The following is a 10,569-nucleotide window of genomic DNA, read 5'->3' as shown; positions in this document are numbered from 1 at the left end:
TTTCATGCTGTCATTGTAAATATAAGAATGCTGTCATCCAGCAAACTATGTGATTTCCACAGCACAGTACACTCCTACCAATTATTGCCATTTCAAATTACATAAAAAATTTAGAGCAGATATTATTGTCGATTGTGATTTGAATAGTTATTCTACTATAAATATAGAAATTTGGAACTTATTTCAAAAGATGATGTGTGCATTAACAGTGATTAATACAAAAAGCAAAATTTCACAGAAAAGTTTTCAATCTAATGCCCTCTACAATCTTGCCAGTCTTAATGTGTTGTGGTTTCCCAGGCTGTTAACAATAGTATATAATTTACCTTCATGATAACTCAAGATAAATTATGCAGAGGATCTTACTTTTTGTTTGTTTGCTTGTTTGTTACTTTTCTTGGAGACAGGGTTTTTTCTGTATTGCCCTGGTTGTTCTGGAACTCACTCTGTAGACCAGGCTGGCCTCAAACTCAGAAATCTCAATCCAGTGCCTCCTAGAGTGCTTGGATTACAGGTGTGCACCACCATTGCCTGGCTTAAGATCTTATTTTAAATTCATGACATTGGAAGATCATTGGAAGTCTTGTGAATATCTTTCAAGCAAATTAACACTTGAAAATGTTCAAGAAAGTCATAAACATTTCTGTATCTGTGAGTGTGTGTGAGAGAGATATGAAATAGAAATCCAGAGGAAAAGTTGTACTTTTCAATATCTCAAAGAGAAATTTCTGAGATTATCTTCTTTAAATTGATGACTAGTGTTAAAATTATTTTGACAGATTAATATATATATATATACACATATCTTTATGTGTCTGTGTGTGTGTCTGTGTCTCTCTGTGTGTGTCTGTGTGTGTCTTCTGGGATGGATTGTATTGATATCCACTGAGTGATGGACACTTTGTGATAAGTCACTGCGTAGTGGTCACAGTGTGGTGGCCCCTGTGTGGTGATCATTTTCTGTGGTATTATGTGGTCTGAAAACTGATTTTTGTGGTCAGTGTGGCATGTTCACTGAAATATTGTCACATTCCGATGTCCACAATGTGATTATGGTTGAGAGCTCATCTTTTGAAAGATTGTCACTGTTTAGAATTGTAATATACCAATGATTATAATGGTAACAATGCATGTCACTGTCAGATGGTCAATGGCAATTGACCACTGAGTGTTGGCAACCATTTAATAGACAGTGCATAATAATCAATTATTGATAGTCCACTGTGACAGCTGAGGTTTGTCAGACTGTTTTATTTCTATGGAGTGTTTCAACACAGGGTTGTATATATTTGTAGAGGTCAAATTGGGATAACTAATGACTCCTAATTCTTGGCCACTCATGTGATTTCCAAAATATGTTGGTAAATTTGTAATGATCTGAATTAGGATTAGGAGGTTATGCAAATTAAGAGATCTTTTATGTTGTTTTGGAGTAATTAGATCTCTACTGTGTTGTTGTCTCTTTACAAAAACTTAATTTGTGATCACTCAAATTTTGAGACATTTATAAAGAGCTCATTCTGGGCTCTATAAATTGTATACCACAGAGTAGTTCTCCGAGATTTAATAAAAGAGAGGGCATCTCACAGTGGCTATCACTTGGTGACCATATGATGAAGCTTGTACATATGTGGTCAAGACAAACTATTTTTGGAGTCAGGAATAAGAGGGAGGACAATGCATAGAATGTAAATAAATAAAATGATTTTTTTGAAAAAAATGACTAATCAGAATGCCTAATATCAAAATTGCACCTAATAGCACTTGCTGCCAATGATGTAGAGAAAGAGATACACTCACCCATTGCTGATAGGATTGCAACATGAGATAACCACACGGGAAATCAATCTGGAGATTCCTCATTAAATGGGAAAGAATTCTACCAGAAGACAAATTTATACCATTCTTGGGTATGTATGCCCAAGTTGGCCCAACCTAAAACAGGTAAACAAGTAGATTTATGGTCATAATGACCTCATTTGTGATTGTAGAACCTGGAAACATGCCAGATGTTCCACAACGGAAGAATGGATACAGAAAATGTTCATTTACAACATGTAATATCAGTAAGGTATAACGATTGAGGATATCATGAGTGCTACATGCATGTGGAGGTAACTAGGAAAAAATATCCTCAGGGAAGTTACTCCAACCCAAAAGGCCATGCATGGAATGTACCCAATAATATGTATTATTGGTCAAAAAGTACTGAAAACCTACACAACCCACAGGATTCAAGAAGTTTAAAAAGCCAAATACCCAAATGACAATGCCTAAATCAACCTGGGACTGAAAGAAAGACCCATGTGTGTGATGTGGAATATGTGGGATGTAAGGAAAATAGTAAAAGAGGAAACAGAGAGAGGAAGGGGAAAACATGATGAGATTATGGAAAGGAAATTGGACTGATGTCATGAGCAGCAACAGCAGACAGAATGGACACAGGCAACATGGGATGTTAAAGTGGGGAGCCTCCAGAATGCACACGAGATCTCAGATGTGAGAGATGCTCTGGACACACATGGAGGGATATTGCTTGAAATGCTCATAATTGGGAGGGTGAACATGTAGAGTAAACCACCAGCAAAAAGAAGGGAGAACAAGTGTAGGAATGGGGTTGCAGTTCTACCTTCAAGCTACTCTTGTTTTCTAATTATATTCTAAATGCATTTGAATGCCTAGAATTATATCTGAGTGTTTTTCTGAATCATTTTTTCATTTTTATCAAAAACATTATGTAATCATCAATTTTATCATATATATGTTGTATGAAAATCTTCAGTTTCTTCAGAAAATAATTCCACTTCATTTTACATTTATATTCTAAATGCATTTGTATGCTTAGATTTGTATCACAGTTTTTTTCTAGAAAAAATATTTTATAAATTATTTTAAAACACAATTTTGATAAACCTTAAAATTACAATTGTCAACATCAAGTGGACAAATATTTAGGATCGCTTAAAGAATGCAAAATAATCAAAGAATTTTGTGAGAAATTTCCATCACCTATCTCTAGCAGTTCTACTATAAAATAATAATAAATGCCTTGATTTTGTAGAGAAGCATACTGGTTGATAAATGGATGTGAAAAAAAATTCCCCAAAATAAACACATCTATGGATATTTAAACTTTGATAAAATATTCAGTCATTCAACTGACATATGACGCACCCTCATCAAAAGTGCTCTTCTATCTGAATGTTCATATATAGGATAATGAAAATACACCATATTTATCACCCTGCACAAAAGTAACATCCAACAGAATAAATTACCGTAATATAAAAATTGGAACTTTGGATTTAATAAAAGAGAAATTAAGAAATATCAATGAATTGCATTGATAATTCTGCAAGAGTCCATTTTCTGCGTAGATAATAAATGTCTAAGCTAGTAAAATCAACAATTGATAAATTGAACTTCATGAAATTACGAAGTTCCTGTAAAGCAAAAATAATTTGACAAAATTGAAGTCTATAAATTAGGAAAAGTTCTTGACAAACTCTCTGAAAAAGGGTTATTATTCAAAATATTAGAGCAACACAAGAATGATTGCAATATAGCTTCATTTCATCTTTCCCATTTTTTAAAGTTTACCTATCATGGTAGCCTAGGGGAACGCATAAGAAAAACTCCTGAACACTTGTCCTTATACACAAGTTAAATCCCTCTCATCTCCATGCCTCTAGTCAAGAAAATGTAAAAGTTCAAGATCGATATCTTTGGACTAGTCAGCCTCTGTTTTGGTGAATGGAACACATAATATTCTTTACTCTTTAATTTTCAGAAATTATGATAAGCAGTGAATTATTTTTTATCATGATATGCAAAAATTACTGAGGCTCATTGGATTGCCCAGCTCAAGGGCACCTCCTTCAGGAAGATCCATATTCCTGCTTAAGCATGACTAGGCAGACACAAGGACCACTTTTTACATGTTGGTGTTACTGAAATAGAACGCAAGCTTACTTCTGCCTCATGCTCAACACTCTACACTCCCAATTTTTTCTTCTAAGTATACACAGGCTATTCCACATGTACATGGATGTATCCAGAAAAAACTGTTTTAAATCGTAGGAGCTGTTGTTGCTATAACACTGGTAACATCACTGGGGATGACAATGGTTCTCCAGGATACAAGAGAAATTCAGAAAATGTCCTGTTGATGTCATGGGAAAGAACATGTCACATATGAACTGAGTCCTTAGATACAAACCTAAGATGGACTGTTTCATCCCTACCTTAAACTCAGATATTAATCAACTCAAACTGCCAAATAGAGTTACAAATCCATACCATGTTGAATGATGAGAGACACTCTGTCTCGTACAAGTTTCTGAACAATCATCCTTGAAAAGCAGGCAAGACAATTTTCATTGTGAGATGTTGGATAGAATAATAGTCATAGAAGCCATTCAATCTTTAAAAGATGCCCATATTTCCTTAACTGACAGATAATGTTGCAGTGATGGTGCTGGTGACAGTTTGATTAATTCTAGGCAGAGGAAAATGAAATAGTGGAGAAACAGAAAAAAATTATTCCTTGAGCTGAATTAGGTTTTCTCTTTTGTACACTAAATATACACAAGTGTGCCTGGATATAGGTCTCTGTAAGTTATATATTATTTGTCTAAAGTCAGAAAACAATAGATTTTAGCAAAAGGAACAAGAATTGAGAGAAGACAGTTGACACACTGAGTACATAGCATAAAGGAAGCCCAAACCTAAGTGACTAGTAATTTCCTCATTAAACATGGTGTCCCATTTTTTTTATACTTTATTTAGACCGCAAATGATTTCAACTTTCTCAGTTTCCCATCTCCCCAGATGCCCTCTAAGCCTTCTTCTCTCCACCCATACTCTTAGGAAATAGAAACACGTTGATTGTGTCTCAAGGATAACCTATAAATGCAAGGGACATTAACATTCATTTTAGAGTGGAACATTCTTTCTAATATATATATATATACCGCAAATTTATTATATATATTATATATATTGAACAAATATAATATATATTTATATATAATATATAATAATATATTTTATAAATAATATATATTTATTATATAATAAAATAAATATACACACACACACATATATATATATATATATATATAAATATATATGTATACGTGTGTGGGTATGTATTTATACTTGAAATCACACTTACTAAGGTCCATATGGAAGTCAGAGGACAAATGGTATGATGTGGCTCTCTTCTTTTGCAAATGGTTTAGCTATTCATATATTTTCCAAAGGAGAGAGTTCACTATCTCCTTGACATACTGCTAGAACAAGGCAGTTTTAAAGATTTATCGATTTATATACCATCCTGTATTGAGCTAAAGATATAACTAATAACCCTTCAAAGTAATATAATATAGAAAACTGTACTAGAAATTTTTGAAAAGAAATACTTCCTAACTTGTGAAAATTTTTCTTGTTTTTACCATAGAGACTAACATTAAACACAGTTTATTTTTATATCCATACATGCTGACTTTCTGTCTTATTTTCATTCAACATGTTCTCTCATATCACATTCTATAACATTATCTCTTCTACAGCATAAACCATACACATCCCCAGTCATTTCTCTATATTAAAAAAAAATATGACTACTAGTGATAAAGCTGCAATGAATCTATGCAGATTTCTTCCTAAGGATGCTATGCTAGAAAACCTATTAGCTAGACATGGATATTTAAAAAGCAAAAGGAAAAGGAACAGTACCTATTATCACTTATCTGAGACCCATATAAACAGAAACTATAACATAAATATTCAGGGTTTCCATAGAGATGCATTGTTTTTTGTAACAGTCAAAGTGAACCACTATGAGCAGACTAAGGTTGATTCTTTAGTTTTGATTTTTATATCCTTGACATCTCTGGCTGCTAAAATCCTTCATTCTCCCCTTCAATAAGGTATGGTAATCTTGTGACTTATATTGGGCTGTTGGCCTACATATGAGTCCATTGTTTTCTTGTGTAGTCATCCATAATAACAGATGTAGTAGATGGCAATCTAGAAGTGTAATAGAATGTCTTTACACATCATCTTAGTCACTTTTTTAACAATTGTGGTTGGTTCATATACATCTTCAGAACATCTGAATTTATTTACGTTTCTCTCAAAACAGTGATGGGGTCTTCATTTTATGTCACAGACATTAGGCTGGAAATAATCTAGATATCCATGAATAGAAGAATTTAAAACAAACAAATGTGATTCTTACACTAAGCACAATAACAGAATTGATAAATGCAATGATATCTTGAGTCTTTGTAGAGTCTTTTTTTTGTTTGTTTGTTTGTTTGTTTTTTTGTTTTTGGTTTTTTTTGTTTGTTTGTTTGTTTTTTTTGCTTTTACTTTTTTGATTTCAGCAGTGAGTCAATGATTCCCTGCATTCTATTCCTCTTTGGTGTATTAGCTTCTTTCTGTTTTAAAGGTTCCAGGTGTGCTGTTAAGTTGCTAGTATGTGATTCCTCCAGCTTCTTTTGGAGGCACACAGACCTATGGATAATCCTCTTAGGAGAGCTTTCATACTATTCCATAAATTTGGGAATGCCTTGCCATCATTTTCATTAAATTCCAAAAATTTCATTCATTGGTTTATTAACAAATTGTTTTATGTTTATATTTCTAAGTTTACCAATATTTCATTGTGTAGAGCATTGTTCAGCTTGCATGTGTATGTAGGCTTTCTGTTGTTATTGTTTCTATTGAATACATCCTTTTCTCCACAGTAATCTGACAGGAGGCATGGGATTATTTGGATCTTCTAATATCTGTTGAGGTCTGTTTTGTAGATAATGATATGGTCTTCTTTTGAAGACAGTAAATGAGGTGCTGAAAAGGTATATTCTTTTGATCTATTCGATCCATTTGGTCTAAAACTTGTTACTTTCACTCTTTCTCTGTTTATTTCTTGTTTTCCTGATCTGTACATTGAAGAGCATGGGGTGTTGAAGTCACCCTCCTTCCTTGTGGGATTTGAAGTGTGCTTTAAACTTTAGTAAAATTTCCCTTATGAATGCAGGTGACCTTGTATTTGGAGCAGAAATATTCATAATTGAGAGTTATTCTTGGTGGATATTTCCTTTGATGAGCATGTAGTGTCCTTCTGTGTCTTTTTGACAACTTTAGGTTGAAAGTCATTTTTATTTGAATGGCAAATCCAGCTAATTTCTTGGGAACATTTGCTTGGAAAAAATTTCCAGCCTTTTACTCTGAAGTAGTGTTTGTCTTTGACACTGAGATGAGTTTCCTGTATACAGCAAAAGATTGGGTCCTGTTCACATATCCAGTCTATTAATCTATGTCTTTCTATTGGGGGAATTGTGTGCATTGAGTTTAAGGAATATTAAGGAATAGTGATTTTTACTTCCTGCTATTTGTATTGTAATTTTATTTGTTTCTGTGGTAATCTCCTTGTGGATGTGTTGAAAATTACTATCCAGTAGTTTCTTGCTTTTCTAAAGCATAGTGTCCTTCCCTTTTTTTTTTTTTTTTTTTTTTTTTCTATTCAGAATCCTTTGAAATCTGGCTTTTTTCAAAGATACTGTGGACATTTTTTTTGTTTTGATTTTTGTTTGTGTTTTTGTTAGTTTATGTGTGTGTGTGTGTGTGTGTGTGTGTGTGTGTGCGCGTGTACGTTCATTAGTGTGTGTGTGTGTGTGTGTGTGTGTGTGTGTGTGAGAGAGAGAGAGAGAGAGAGAGAGAGAGAGAGAGAGAGAGAGAGAGAGAGAGAGAGATATGGAATTCCTTGGTATATCCATCTATGGTAATTTAAAGCTTTAGTGGAGATAGTAGTGTAATTTTTCTTTTATGTCACATTAGTTTCTGTAACTTGGGAAAGTGGAGCTATTTGCCTTTGCAGGGAAGCAAAGTTTCTTACATTTTTTAACTGTAATTTCAAGTGAAAAAGCACCTTGTTGAAACCAATATTCACACTCACAGAGGTTTTTGTAGGAAAAAAAAAAAGCAGCTATGAACGCTCTTACTAAAGATGTTGAAATGGTTTTGGCCTCTTTAAGAGCTGCTTGTGTAGATAGCTAGCACCTTGCAGGATTTCTCTAGTTGTACTTGAATCCCAGTCATAGTGTAGAGTAACTTAACAGTTTCTCGTATGATAATTGAAACTGCCTTTTAAACAATGTAACTAAATCAAACCAGCAAAAGATTTTAACAATTTTTTTTAACATGAAACACATAACGTTTAATCATTTATACAGCAAGAACAAACATAAAATGACAGATATATGGACAGACATAAGGTGCATCAAGGATAGCAAATAGACATAGAGAGAAGAGAACTTGATGTCTCAAAGAGATCGAGATATTCTAACAAGTAAAAAGGATATCTCCCATAGGATCCAGAGAAGGAGCAGAGACATCTCCTGCTTCCTTTCATTTCCCGTAGACACCTGAAATTGCAAATAACAATTTTCTTTCTTTTGATATAATGTCACAGACACTGAACATTTGAATTTTTGCAACCTACTCTCTATCTCTATCTCCCTCCCCTCTCTCTCTCTCGCTTTCTCTTTCTCCCTTGTTCCATACCTAACTTTTTATGTCCTTCTTATTCTGGAAATTATGCCATAGAATGGAGGGGAGGCACAGAGATTTGGAAACCCAAGGAATGATTCTTGAGGGTGAAGTAGATAGTCCTTACAAGATGGGAAATTCTTAGCTTTCTAAAAGTAAAATGAGAGACATTTATGTCACACTCAGTACTATTATATGTTTTGCATATATACATATATTGATATGCAAATCATATCAATATATTATACTGTTGACACACTGAATACATGCCAGTAGATAAAGGCTAAGAATCTGGTGGTATGTACTAATTCATCAGACACTATTTTGATGAAACCCAGTTGAATAAGTCATATTCAGAATTAGAGTCTTCCCAGTACAATGATGGAAATGAAGACAAACTTTACATTATATTACCCTGGATGTGTTGTATAATCATATCTCATCTACTGTGTAAGGTAAATTTAGATGTCCCTTTCTGTGTCAGAGTTAGAGACAGTAATAAATATTAGGTGACTTGAGATCATAGAGTAATCAAATATTCTAAACTTGGTCCCATTTATAGCCATCTTATACCCACTTGTAATATCATAGGATACATGCAATACACATGAGTCACAAAATAAGTATTCACTCAAAGCTCTGGGTATATCATCCCACCTATTAAGAGATGCAGCTTCACACCAATTTCCCTTATAAATGTTGATGCAAAAATACTCAATTTAATTCTTGCCAATCCAATCCAAGATCTCATCAAAATGATCATTCAATTTGATCAAGTTGTCATAATCCCTGGGATGCAGGGATGATATTTTATAAATACATATGGTAGTTTTATGAAGGAACTTGCACATAAACACACACAACGATACACAAACACACACACAAACACATACAGAGACACACACACATAAACACACATAAAGTACTTTGTCTGTAGGAATTTTCTTCACTTCAACTAGTGTGTCTGAGAAGTAGATCTGATTTTACACCTGGCAGCAAGTATCAATACTTACTGACAATCACATTATTTGAATTATTTTGTCAAGGATTTTCATAAGTTATATGTTTTTATGATTTTCAAAAAAATATCTGTATTTAAATTTGCATTATTCTCACTGTAATTTGGCTTTTCTCACTTCTTTATATCTCTCTGACTGTATATTTCTGCATATGTATATCTCTAAATATGCATGCATTGATAACATAATTGATAATAAATTATATATATATATATATATATATATATATATATATGCTTTATTGATTCCTTACTGATCATTCCACCCAAGATTGATGGTGGAATATTGATGGTTTCTCCTAATAATAATACACAAGAAAAGTTGGAAAGCATGGAGGATGTGATGAGGAGACTGGAACTTAGAGTGACTCAAATTTATTTAAAGGGATATTCCTTTTGTTGTAGTCTGAGTCATATGTAATTGAGCTTATTTTACCTCCCTGAATGCCCCTAGATCTCAATCTGTTTCTGAGTAATTGCTCATAATAGAGAAATACTCTACCACTGAATTACACTACATGCCTATAACCCCACTCATCTTCTACAATTATTGGACCGGCAGTATTATGTGAAGTTACTGTTTTGGCAACCCTGAAATTGGTCTTTTGGTATGGCTGATAAAATAATTTAAAGACTTTGAATATTTAGCTATGTTGCAGAGAATAGATACGCTTTAGTCTCCATGGTCTACTAAAGACAGTTTAGTCTCTGAAATACTGATTTTAAAACATTGTATACTGAGGATGGCACTAGGAGAAGAAGCTAGTTCAATCTATCCATCTGATAAGATTTACTAGAGCAAACAACCACTATAAAAAAGATTCCAAGTGAGTAACGCATGGGCAGTATAAGGCTATTAACAGGTACTAAGAGGCAAACTGTGTTTGGGACCTAGTACTATTTTAATCTAGTTTCTAATATCTTTATTAGTAGTACTTTCTGTGTCTTGTTACTTCACAAAGACCAGGTGATTTACTGTATGGAGTAAACGA

Source organism: Apodemus sylvaticus (genome assembly GCF_947179515.1).
Source record: "Apodemus sylvaticus chromosome Y unlocalized genomic scaffold, mApoSyl1.1 SUPER_Y_unloc_5, whole genome shotgun sequence".
NCBI lineage: Eukaryota > Metazoa > Chordata > Mammalia > Rodentia > Muridae > Apodemus > Apodemus sylvaticus.
The sequence above is the reverse complement of the archived record's forward strand: the minus strand, read 5'-3'. Positions refer to the sequence as shown.